The following is a 10,550-nucleotide window of genomic DNA, read 5'->3' on the forward strand; positions in this document are numbered from 1 at the left end:
CCCATATTATATTAGTATAATATTTTATTCAAGTACAATTTATATTTTTTCTTTTGCTCAGATTATTTAGTGACATAAGCTTAACTGGAATAATACATACTCTTCATCGTTAAATTTATTCAAATTTGACTATCATAAGTTTAAGTTACTCTTCCACAAAATATATAGCACCTTTTATTTTAGGAAGAAAATGTGCTTAATGCACTTCAAGCAATATCACTATTAATATATGACTCTGTGCATTTTTTACCTTGTTTATATATTATCTGCAATCCAATATAAAATTAAACAAATTTAAAAATATAAAATAATAATAGTAATAGTAACAAAAAGGAAAAAAGAGTAAAAATACAAATTCTTAATATACTCTTGAGTACCTCTTTATTGCAAATGATATAGTACAAGTGGAAAAAAAAATATTCTCTTTCTTAATATTAACATGTACTCTTGAAAAATAAATGTAAACTATACAATTTTGCTTCTGCTTCTTAAACTATTTTTGATATTCAAGTATGCACTTAGAAAGAACAAGATATTGTCTGAAAAAAAAAACACGCTAAACAATAGTAAACATTACTTACAATGTTTAGAAGGAAAAAAAAAGAAAAGAAAAAAGAAATAGTCACATGGTCAACTTTAGAGAGAAGAAACATATGAAGGAAGAGGAGTAGGAATACCTTTATATCATTTTCGGTTTTAAAAACGATATCATGTATTTTGAGTGAATAAAAGTTGGAAGATAATCCATTAAACTCACCCATATTTTACCCACATTTTACCCATGAATACCCATATTTCTGCGAGTTGAATATGAGTTGAAGCCAAATTTTACCCAACTTAAATATCACTCATCGGACCCACAAAATGTGGGCGGATTGATAAAAAATGGGCTCATTTTGCCGGCACTAGTCGAGATCAACTTCTGTAACAATATAACCCACTAATAATATCGTCGTTTTAGGTGTAAGCACGCGCAATTTTAGAATGTGTTACTCTGGTCTAAGATTTATTTCCTTGTATATATAACATTTCTCTCATATTTTATTTCTGTGAGATTTGCCTAAGATGTTACATGTAGTGAATCCTAATGCGATGTGCTAAACTCAAAGTATGTTTGTCAAAACAATTTCTAAATCAAACGATGGCCGGAGTTTGTTCAAATCTAACAGGAATAAAAGGAATAAAATCCATCGGCTAATGCATTTTTTAATCAAACAATGTTTGGAGTATGTTAAAATTTAACATGTACAAAAGGACTAAAATCCTTGCTAATGCTTGAGTGCTACGTTGGTTAACAAACTTTTTTATGGAGGACTTGTACTGTTGTATACATGCAATAAGACATGTTACTTACATGTCCACTTTCTTTTGTTAAAAATTGAATAGCTTATTATTGTAATGAAACAATAAAGAAAAATACTGCAAAGAAAGAGAGAATTCTTATTGATTTAGGATAAATTATAATGAAATAGAATCTCACTATTTATGGAAAAAAGTGACTTAGCCACCAAGTAAAAAAAATCCTAAAATCTCTCGCAAATATAGACATTCACCTTAAATACAATTCTATTTATAACACTCCCCATTGAATGTCTATTCAATAGATAATGTGCCTCGCTAAAACCTTAACTAAAATAAAACTCAATGGGAAAAAAAGTTCTAGAGAAGGAAAAAAAGTACACATATTTAGAAATACGCCTTTTGGTTGCCTCGTTAAAAACCTTCCAAGGAAAACCCAGTGGGACAAAACCTTGTAAGGGAAAAAGAGTACAACGCGTATTAACTCCCCCTGATGAGAGCATCAATTCACATCCTTGAGCCTTCGCATCCCAATCTTGTACACTGGTTTCTTGAAGGTTGACGTTGGTAGAGATTTGGTGAACAAATCGGCCATATTATCTCTTGAACGAATCTGTTGCACATTGATATTGCCATTCTTTTGAAGATCATGTGCAAAAAATAACTTTGGTAAAATATGCTTTGTCCTATCTCCTTTTATGAATCCTCCCTTCAATTGGGCTATGTATGATACATTGTCTTCATACAAAATCGTGGGTAGTTTGTCACACTTCAAACCACATTTGTCTCGAATAAGATGTATTATAGACCTCAACCACACACATTCTTGACTTGCTTCATGAATAGCAATTATCTTAGCATGATTAGATGAAGTAGCCACGATTGATTGCTTAGTCGAGCGCCAAGATATGGCAGTGCCACCACATGTAAACACATAGACTGTTTGAGATCGAGCCTTGTGTGGGTCAGATAAATACTCAGCATCGGCATAACCAACATGATAGGGACTGCAATCAACAACAACATATCCAGTATAATCCCACAAGTGGGGTCTGGGGAGGAGGGTAGTGTGTACGCAGACCTTACTCCTACCTGGCGAGGTAGAGAGATTGTTTCCAATAGACCCTCGACTCAAGAAAAGGTGAAAAGAGAGAAAGGAAGAAGACGAAGGAGAAAGAGGAATAAGAAAGAAAAAAATAGAGGGACGAAGGACGATAAGGAAAAGGGGAGAAAGACAACTATAATAACAACAATAACAACAACAACAACAGCAACAATAACGAAAGCAGTAACAGAGAATAGCAAACTGCAATCGTTGCCATAAAATAAACCCATATCGGTAGTCCCTTTTAGATACTGGAATATATGTTTGATTCCATTCCAATGTCTCCTTGTAGGAGCATAGCTATATCTTGCTAAGACATTAACTGAAAAAGTTATGTCATGCCTTGTAGTATTAGCAAGATACATTAGTGCACCAATTGCACTAAGATATGGTACTTCAGGACCAAGTAGCTCTTCATTCTTTTCTTGAGGTCAGAACGGATCCTTATTCACATCAAGTGATCTAACCACCATCTGAGTACTTAATGGATGTGCTCCATCCATGTAAAATCATTTTAATACCTTTTCTGTGTAGGCTGATTGATGACCAAAAATCCTGTTTGCCAAATGTTCAATTTGCAAACCGAGACATAATTTTGTCTTTCCGAGATCTTTCATCTAGAATTCTTTCTTTAAATAATTAATTTTCTTTTGGAACTCTGTAGGAGTTCCAATAAGGTTTATGTCACCGACATATACGGCTAGTACAACAAATTCCGGTGTTGTTTTTTTTTATAAAAACACATGGACAAATGACATCATTTATAATCTTCCGTTAATAAATACTCACTAAGACGGTTAAACCACATTCGTCCTGATTGCTTTAGACCATACAAAGATCTTTGCAATTGGATTGAAACAATTTCCCAGGACTTTGAATTATGTGCGTCAGGCATTTTAAATCCCTCGAAATTTTCATGTATATCTCATTATCAAGTGAGCCATAAAGGTAGGTTGTAACCACATCCATTAAATGCATGTCAAGCTTTTCCTGGACAATAAAAGTAATGAGATAACAAAATGTTATTGCATCCTCACTATTTTGCATAATTCTAGATGCAACATTGTATGAAAAGGCATAATCCACCACTCTATCCAATAGATTCAAATTTGTCTCAATATCGATTGGGTTTATTGATAGTTCCTTATTTTCTTGAGTCTCAGGCTCACGATTTCCTCATGAACCTCAGGATTGGTTGAATCATGGATTTCTTCACGAGACTCTTTCGTAGTGTCATCTTGATCATTTATTTTTGTTTTTCTAGGATTTCGATCCTTAGAACCCAATGGCCTGCCACACTTTAGGCATGCTTTTGACTCATTAGCTATGGCACTAGAAGATTGTCCAACAGGAACATCAATACGGATTGGAACATTCTCTGCAGGGATATGTGATTTTGTTATCCTTTTTAGATCCGTAAATGCGTCTGGCATTTGATTTGCTATTTTCTGCAAATGAATAATCTTTTGCACTTCTTTTTCACAAATAGAGGCACGTGGATCAAGATGAGACAATGATAGATTTTTCCACAAAATTTCCCATTTGGTTTCACCAATTTCTCCCCCTAATTATGGAAAAATATCTCATCAAATCGACAGTCTGCAAATCGAGTAGTGAACAAATCCCCCGTTAATGTTTCGAGGTAGCGAATAATGGAGGGTGATTCAAACCTAACATATATTCCTAACCTTCTATGGGGACCTATTTTGGTGCGATATGGCGGTGCTACAGGCACATAGATTGCGCATCCAAAATTCTTAAATGGGATATATTAGGTTCATAACCCAAGAATAATTGCAACGGGGAATATTTATGATAATTTGTCGGTCTAAGACGAACTAGCATTGCTGCATGCAAAATGGCATGACCCCAAACATAAGTGGGTAACCTCATTTTCATGAGTAACGGTCTTGCTATCAATTACAGACGTTTAATCAAAGACTCTGTAAGGCCATTTTGAGGGTGAACATGAGCTACAGAATGTTTCACTTTTATCCCAATTGATATCCAATAATCATTAAATGCTTGGAATGAAAACTCAGTAGCATTATGAAGTCTAATAGACTTAATTGGATTATTAGGAAACTATGCCCTTAATCGAATTATTTGTGCCATTAATTTGCAAACGCAAGGTTACGAGATGACAATAAGCACACATGAGACCATCTAGAAGATGCATATATTAAGACCATAAAATATTGTAATGACCCAACCGGTCGTTTCGAGCATTTGCACTTCGCTCGCCAGTTCTCGGGCATGACTAGTCTCGTATTATGTATTGTGACTTATGTAATCGGTTTTGGTTTTCAGGTTGATCGGAATAGATATGGAAGGATGATTCTCAGCTTGAAGCTTTAAATTTGAAAGGTTTGACTCGGTCTTGACTTTTTATTATTTGAGCTCGAATTTGGAGTTTTATGATTTGGTTAGCTCCGTTGGGTGATTTGCAGCTTAAGAGCGCGATCGGAATATATTTTGGAGGCCCGTGGTAGATTTAGGCTTGTATTGGCGAAATTGGAATTTTGGCGTTTTCCGGTTGGTAGTGGAGATTTTGATATAGGGGTCGGAATGGAATTCCAGAAATTGGAGTAGATCCGTTGTGTCATTTTGTGACGTGTGTGCAAAATTTTAGGTCATTCGGACGAGGTTTGATATACTTTTTGATCAAAAGCGGAATTCGGAAGTTTTTGGAACCTTAGGCTTGAATCCGATGTTATTTTGTTGATTCGATGTTGTTTTAGGTGTTTCGAAGATTGGTATAAGTTTGGATAGTCGTATATGACTTGCTCGTGCTTTTGGTTGAGGTCCCGGGGGCCTCGAGGTGATTTCGGATGGTTGACGCGGAGTTTGGAGTAGGAAACTTGCAGCTGAAGCTGCGAATTCTGTCATAACCGCACCTGCGGACTGGGGACCGCACCTGCGGACTATTAGCCGCAGATGCGGAATTGGGTGAGAAGAGCTGAAGGCGCAGGTGCAGAAGTTGGGTCGCATGTGCGATTTTGATGATTTTAGTGGAAACCGCAGAAGCGGTCGTTTGGCCGCAGAAGCAGCTCCGCAGGTGCGAAAAATGGGCCGCAGGTGCGTAAACCCTGGGCCAGAAAGTATATAAACCCTCATTCGTTATTTTTGGGTTGTTCTTCACCATTTTTATTCGGGTTTGAGCTTGAGGGAGCATTTTGAAGAGGGATTAAGGGGATTTTGTGGAGGTAAGGTTTTTGGACCCTAAACTTGTTTCTATGATGGTTTTTGACTGATTAAGCTTGAAATCTATGGAAATTAGTAACAAAAATTGGGGGTTTAGGGCTTGGAAATTAGAGACCTTAATCTAGGGATTTGAAGGGTCATTTGTGGTCGGATTTTTGTATTTTTGGTATGTATGGACTCGTGGGACGATTTTATTGATGTAATTTTTATCGGATTCCGAGACGTGGGCCCGGGGGTCGGGTTTGGTCAATTTCGGGAATTGTGATGTAAATTGGTTATTTTCACATGGTCTTCGCCCCCTTAGCGTATATTGATGTTATAATTCTGTTTTTGGATAGATTCGACGCGAGTTGAGGCCGAGTTGAGAGGCAAGGGTGTCGCGTAGTAGTATTGCACCCGGTTTGAGGTAAGTAATGATTGTACATCTAGACTGAGGGTATGAAACCCCGATATTTTGTACTGTTTTGATAAATGAGGTGACACACATGCTAGGTGACGGGCGTGTGGGCGTGCACCCGTAGGGGATTGTGACTTGGTCCGTTCTGTGGTGACTGTATAGTTGCGTATTTTGATATATTGTATATGATATCCTTGTGTTCTAGAGATTGTTTTGTTAACTTGGGCTGAATGCCATGTTTGGGGCCTTTGTGCCGAACTGTTTAGACCCTTAGGGGTGTTTTACTGATTTTCCTCATACTGTTTGATTTGAAAGCATAACCTCAGTCATGTTTACCTGTTATTTGTTAAATTCGGCTTCATTACTCTACTTTTAAATTTCAAAAGCTGTTTGGGCTGAGTTTTCTAATTTTTACTGAAATGCCCGAGTGGTTGTGAGGTTAATGACTGAGAGAGAGGTTGAGGACCGGATGGTGAGGACTATATTATATATATGGATCAGGCTGTACGCCGCAGTAATATTATTATATATTTATGGATCGGGCAGCATGCCGCAGCGATATATATATATATGGATCGGGCTACACGCCACAACGATATATTGTATCGGGCTACGCGCCGCCACGATATGACGCTTGGGCTGAAGGAGCCCCTCCGGAGTCTGTACACCCCCAGTGAGCGTAGTCGACTATATATATTCGATCGGGCTGCACGCTGCAGCGATTATTATATATATATATATATATATATATATATATATATATATATATATATATTGGAGCGGGCTGCATGCCGTAGCGATTATTATTAGTATTAGTACTGTGAGCTAATTATTGAGCCGGAGTGCTGAGGATGAGTACTGTGTGACGAGAGCTGAGTCACGAGTGACTGAGAGACTTGCCCGAGGGGCTGTACTTATGAGTGATATCTTGCCCAAGGGGCCTGTTTATGATATTTTCTCTGTTTTCACTCTTCTTATTTACTGAGCCTCTATTGAAATTGTTGAATAAATGTTTCAAAGGAATTTTGACTGAGACTTGAGTTTTTACGAGTTAAATTGATTATTGAACTGCAGATTTTTGACTTGATAGTTCCGTTGAGATTTCCCTGATATATGATTTTTAAATGCTCGTCACTACACTCAGACTTTATGTACTTTAGTTACTTACTGAGTTGGCGTACTCACGTTACTCCCTGCACCTTGTGTGCAGACCCAGGTGCTCGTGCATCAGAGTGAGAGCTTCCAGCACTCTCAGAGTATTTCCGGAGATCGCAAGGTAGCTGCACGGCGTTCGCAGCCCTGCCTTTCTCCTTCCTATCTTAGCATTTTATTATCTCAGTCTACTTTGTATTATTCAGACCGTGTTTGGTTGTACTTAGAGGCTCATGACTAGTGACACCTGATTGTTGGGTTGTGTTAGTATACTTTGTACTGATTTCCGCATATTTCTGTTGATGTTATATTACATATGAAGAATTTGAGACTTAAATGGTTCTAGAAAATGATTTTTATAAAAAGAACTTGATGTGGTAATTGTTGGGTTGGCTTGCCTAGTACTGTGATAGGCGCCATCACGCCGGGGTATTTGGGGTCATGATAAGTATCCAAACGACCCACTAGGTGGGTGAATAGGTCCACAAATATCCCCTTGTATACGTTCCAAAAACGCAGGGGGCTCAATTCCAACCTTTGTTGGTGATGGTCTAATAATTAACTTGCCTTGATAACAAGAAGTGCAAGAAAATTCATTATTTAAAAGAATATTTAAATTCTTTAATAGATGCCCATTGAGGTTTCTATAATTCGTCTCATCATAATTGATCCAAGATGTCCCAATCAATCATGCCAAAGTACAAAAGTATTGGAATCAGTAACCTTTTGGTTTATGATAGAATGTTCGTCAATTGCACTAATTCTTGTTCAATACAGGCCTCAAGATAAAGATGGGTACTTCTCAATAACCCTCTTCTGGCAGAGACATTTTTGGTAACGATGAGATATTCAAGATTATTCTCATCTAGTGTCTCAATATGTTATCCATTTCGGTGGATATCTTTAAAACTCAACAAGTTCCTCCTGGACTTGGAGGAGAATATTGCATTATTTATGATAAGTATTGTTCCCCTAGGCAGAGTTATAGTAGCTCTTCCAGAGCCTTCAATTAGATTACTACTACCAGAAATTGTAGTAACATCTGCCTTACACATACTTAAATGCGAGAAATATTTCTTCTCTTTGAATATTGTATGTGTCGTACATGAATCAATTAACCAAATATTTCTTCAATTAAACTTTGATCCAAGTTTGCTTTGTGAGGTATCCATATTTGCTTCCCATGGTTTGACATACAAATGAAATGTACGAATAAACATTAGTATTTTCAGAGAAAAGGAAAAGAATCAAATTAAACCAACGATTCAATAATGACCTTGTAATTCAATTCCTAACAAACTCTTATCATAATGCAAACAATTACATAACTAAAAATAATGCAATTATAAGTATATGCATCGAGCTACGTTTCTTCTGTATTTCCATATCAAACTATCAGGGTCAATTAACAACTATATAGTGTATTGATGCATGTACTGAACCAATCTAGAATTTTCTAAATATTTATTTTAATTCTACCTTCTAAAATATGTTTTTGGCGTGGTCAGAACAATTTGAATTATAATATATTCTGTTAGAACATGAAGTTGATACATATATTTTTTTCTTAAAATTTTATCTTCTCTTTGTCAAATTGTTTGTCACGTTCTTTCTGTTTGATTTTGTGGCAATATTGAATTCTAAACTACTTAGAATACTTAGAAATTCTTCTATTTAGTCTAAGGAAGCATCACGATGCTTAAAATGAATACTAAGCAAACTGATCAATTTGGATACTCTGTTTTAAACGAATACTTAAACTATATTAAATCAAAACCAACTAACACTTTTTCATAAAACAAATAACACTAATTGATACTAATGATTACTACTCATATAAAGTACTATGATTACTTGATGTTTATTCACTAGCTTACAAATAGGCAAAATAAAAACAAAAATTAAACTACTCAATCATCTTTAACCACGGATCCATCACCGATCAAGAGGTCTATTTTTCCATCAGGGTGCTCAAAGAAGTCTGCCACATCTAAGTGGGTGATGTCAAATTCATTGTCAGAGACAAAATTAGTTTCAGGGCCTTTATTCTTTAGAGATGCTTGATAAAGCTCAACTAAATATCTTGGTGTACGACAAATATTTGCCCAATGCCTTTTTCCACCGCAACGATAGCATTCAGGTTTTGAAATCTTTGCCTTTTGGCTTATCATCTTTCCCTTTTCACTTTTGGTGGTTATTTTTCTTTGGGGGATGATTAACACCAGGAAAATTTCTTCCTTGGCCACGACCACGAACATGCCACGACCTTTTCCACGCTTAGCATAATGGGAATACACCGCATCCACTTCAGGCAATGGTGTAGTCCCAGTGGGTTGATTTTCGTGATTTCTCATAAGCAAGTCGTTGTTTCGTTCAGCCACAAGGAGAAGAGAAATCGAATCAGAGTACTTCTTGAAACCTTTCTCTCGGTACTGTTGTTGCAAGACCATATTGGAGGCATGAAACATTGTGAATATTTTTTCAAGCATATCATAGTCAGTGATACCATCTCCGCAGAGTTTCAATTTAGAAGTAATTCTGAACATCACAGAATTATGTTCAGAAACAAACTTAAAGTCTTGGAGCCTCAGATGAGCCCAATCATAACGTGCTTGTGGAAGAGTGACCAACTTTAAGTTGTCATATCTTTCCTTTAAGCCATTCCACAAAACAAGTGGATCTTTGACTCTGAGATATTCTATTTTCAACACTTCATCAAGGTGATGGCACAATAAAATCAAGGCCTTAGCATAGTCTTGGGTAGATGATTTATTTTTATCTTTAATGGCATCTCCAGGACCCATTGCATCTAAATGGATTTTAGCATCCAACAACCATGTCATATTGTCACTACCCAAACTATCATGTCGTGATGGCGCCTATCGTGGTACTAGGCAAGCCGACTCTTTACAAAAACAACATGATATTTTATTTCAAAGATAAATTCATGCTATTTAATAATAAAACTTCATAGAGAAATTCTAAACAACAAAAGTGCGGAAAGAAAAGCTCGACATCGGGGTGTCACTAGTCATGAGCATCTACTATAATTTGCCCGAAAATACTGAGACTACACAGTCTGGAAAGTAGCTAGAAATAACTATAGAATGATAGGAGGGAGAAAAGCAGGGCTGCGATCGCCAGCAGCTACCTTGCTAACTCCGAGAAGATCTACAGCTGGAATAGTCAACAGCCGCTACCGGGTCATGATACGCCTGGATCTGCACACAAGGTGCAGGGAGTAACGTGAGTACGTGTAACGACCCGGCCGGTCGTTTTTGGAAATTACGCCCTGATCCCCCATTAACTGTTTCCCTAAGTTTATTTCTGCTATTTTGGTTTGCCGGGACATTCGGTGCTGAGTTTTGGAGAGTTTTGGGACACTTAGTCCCT

Source organism: Nicotiana attenuata, unplaced genomic scaffold (genome assembly GCF_001879085.1).
Source record: "Nicotiana attenuata strain UT unplaced genomic scaffold, NIATTr2, whole genome shotgun sequence".
NCBI classification, from domain to species: Eukaryota; Viridiplantae; Streptophyta; class Magnoliopsida; order Solanales; family Solanaceae; genus Nicotiana; species Nicotiana attenuata.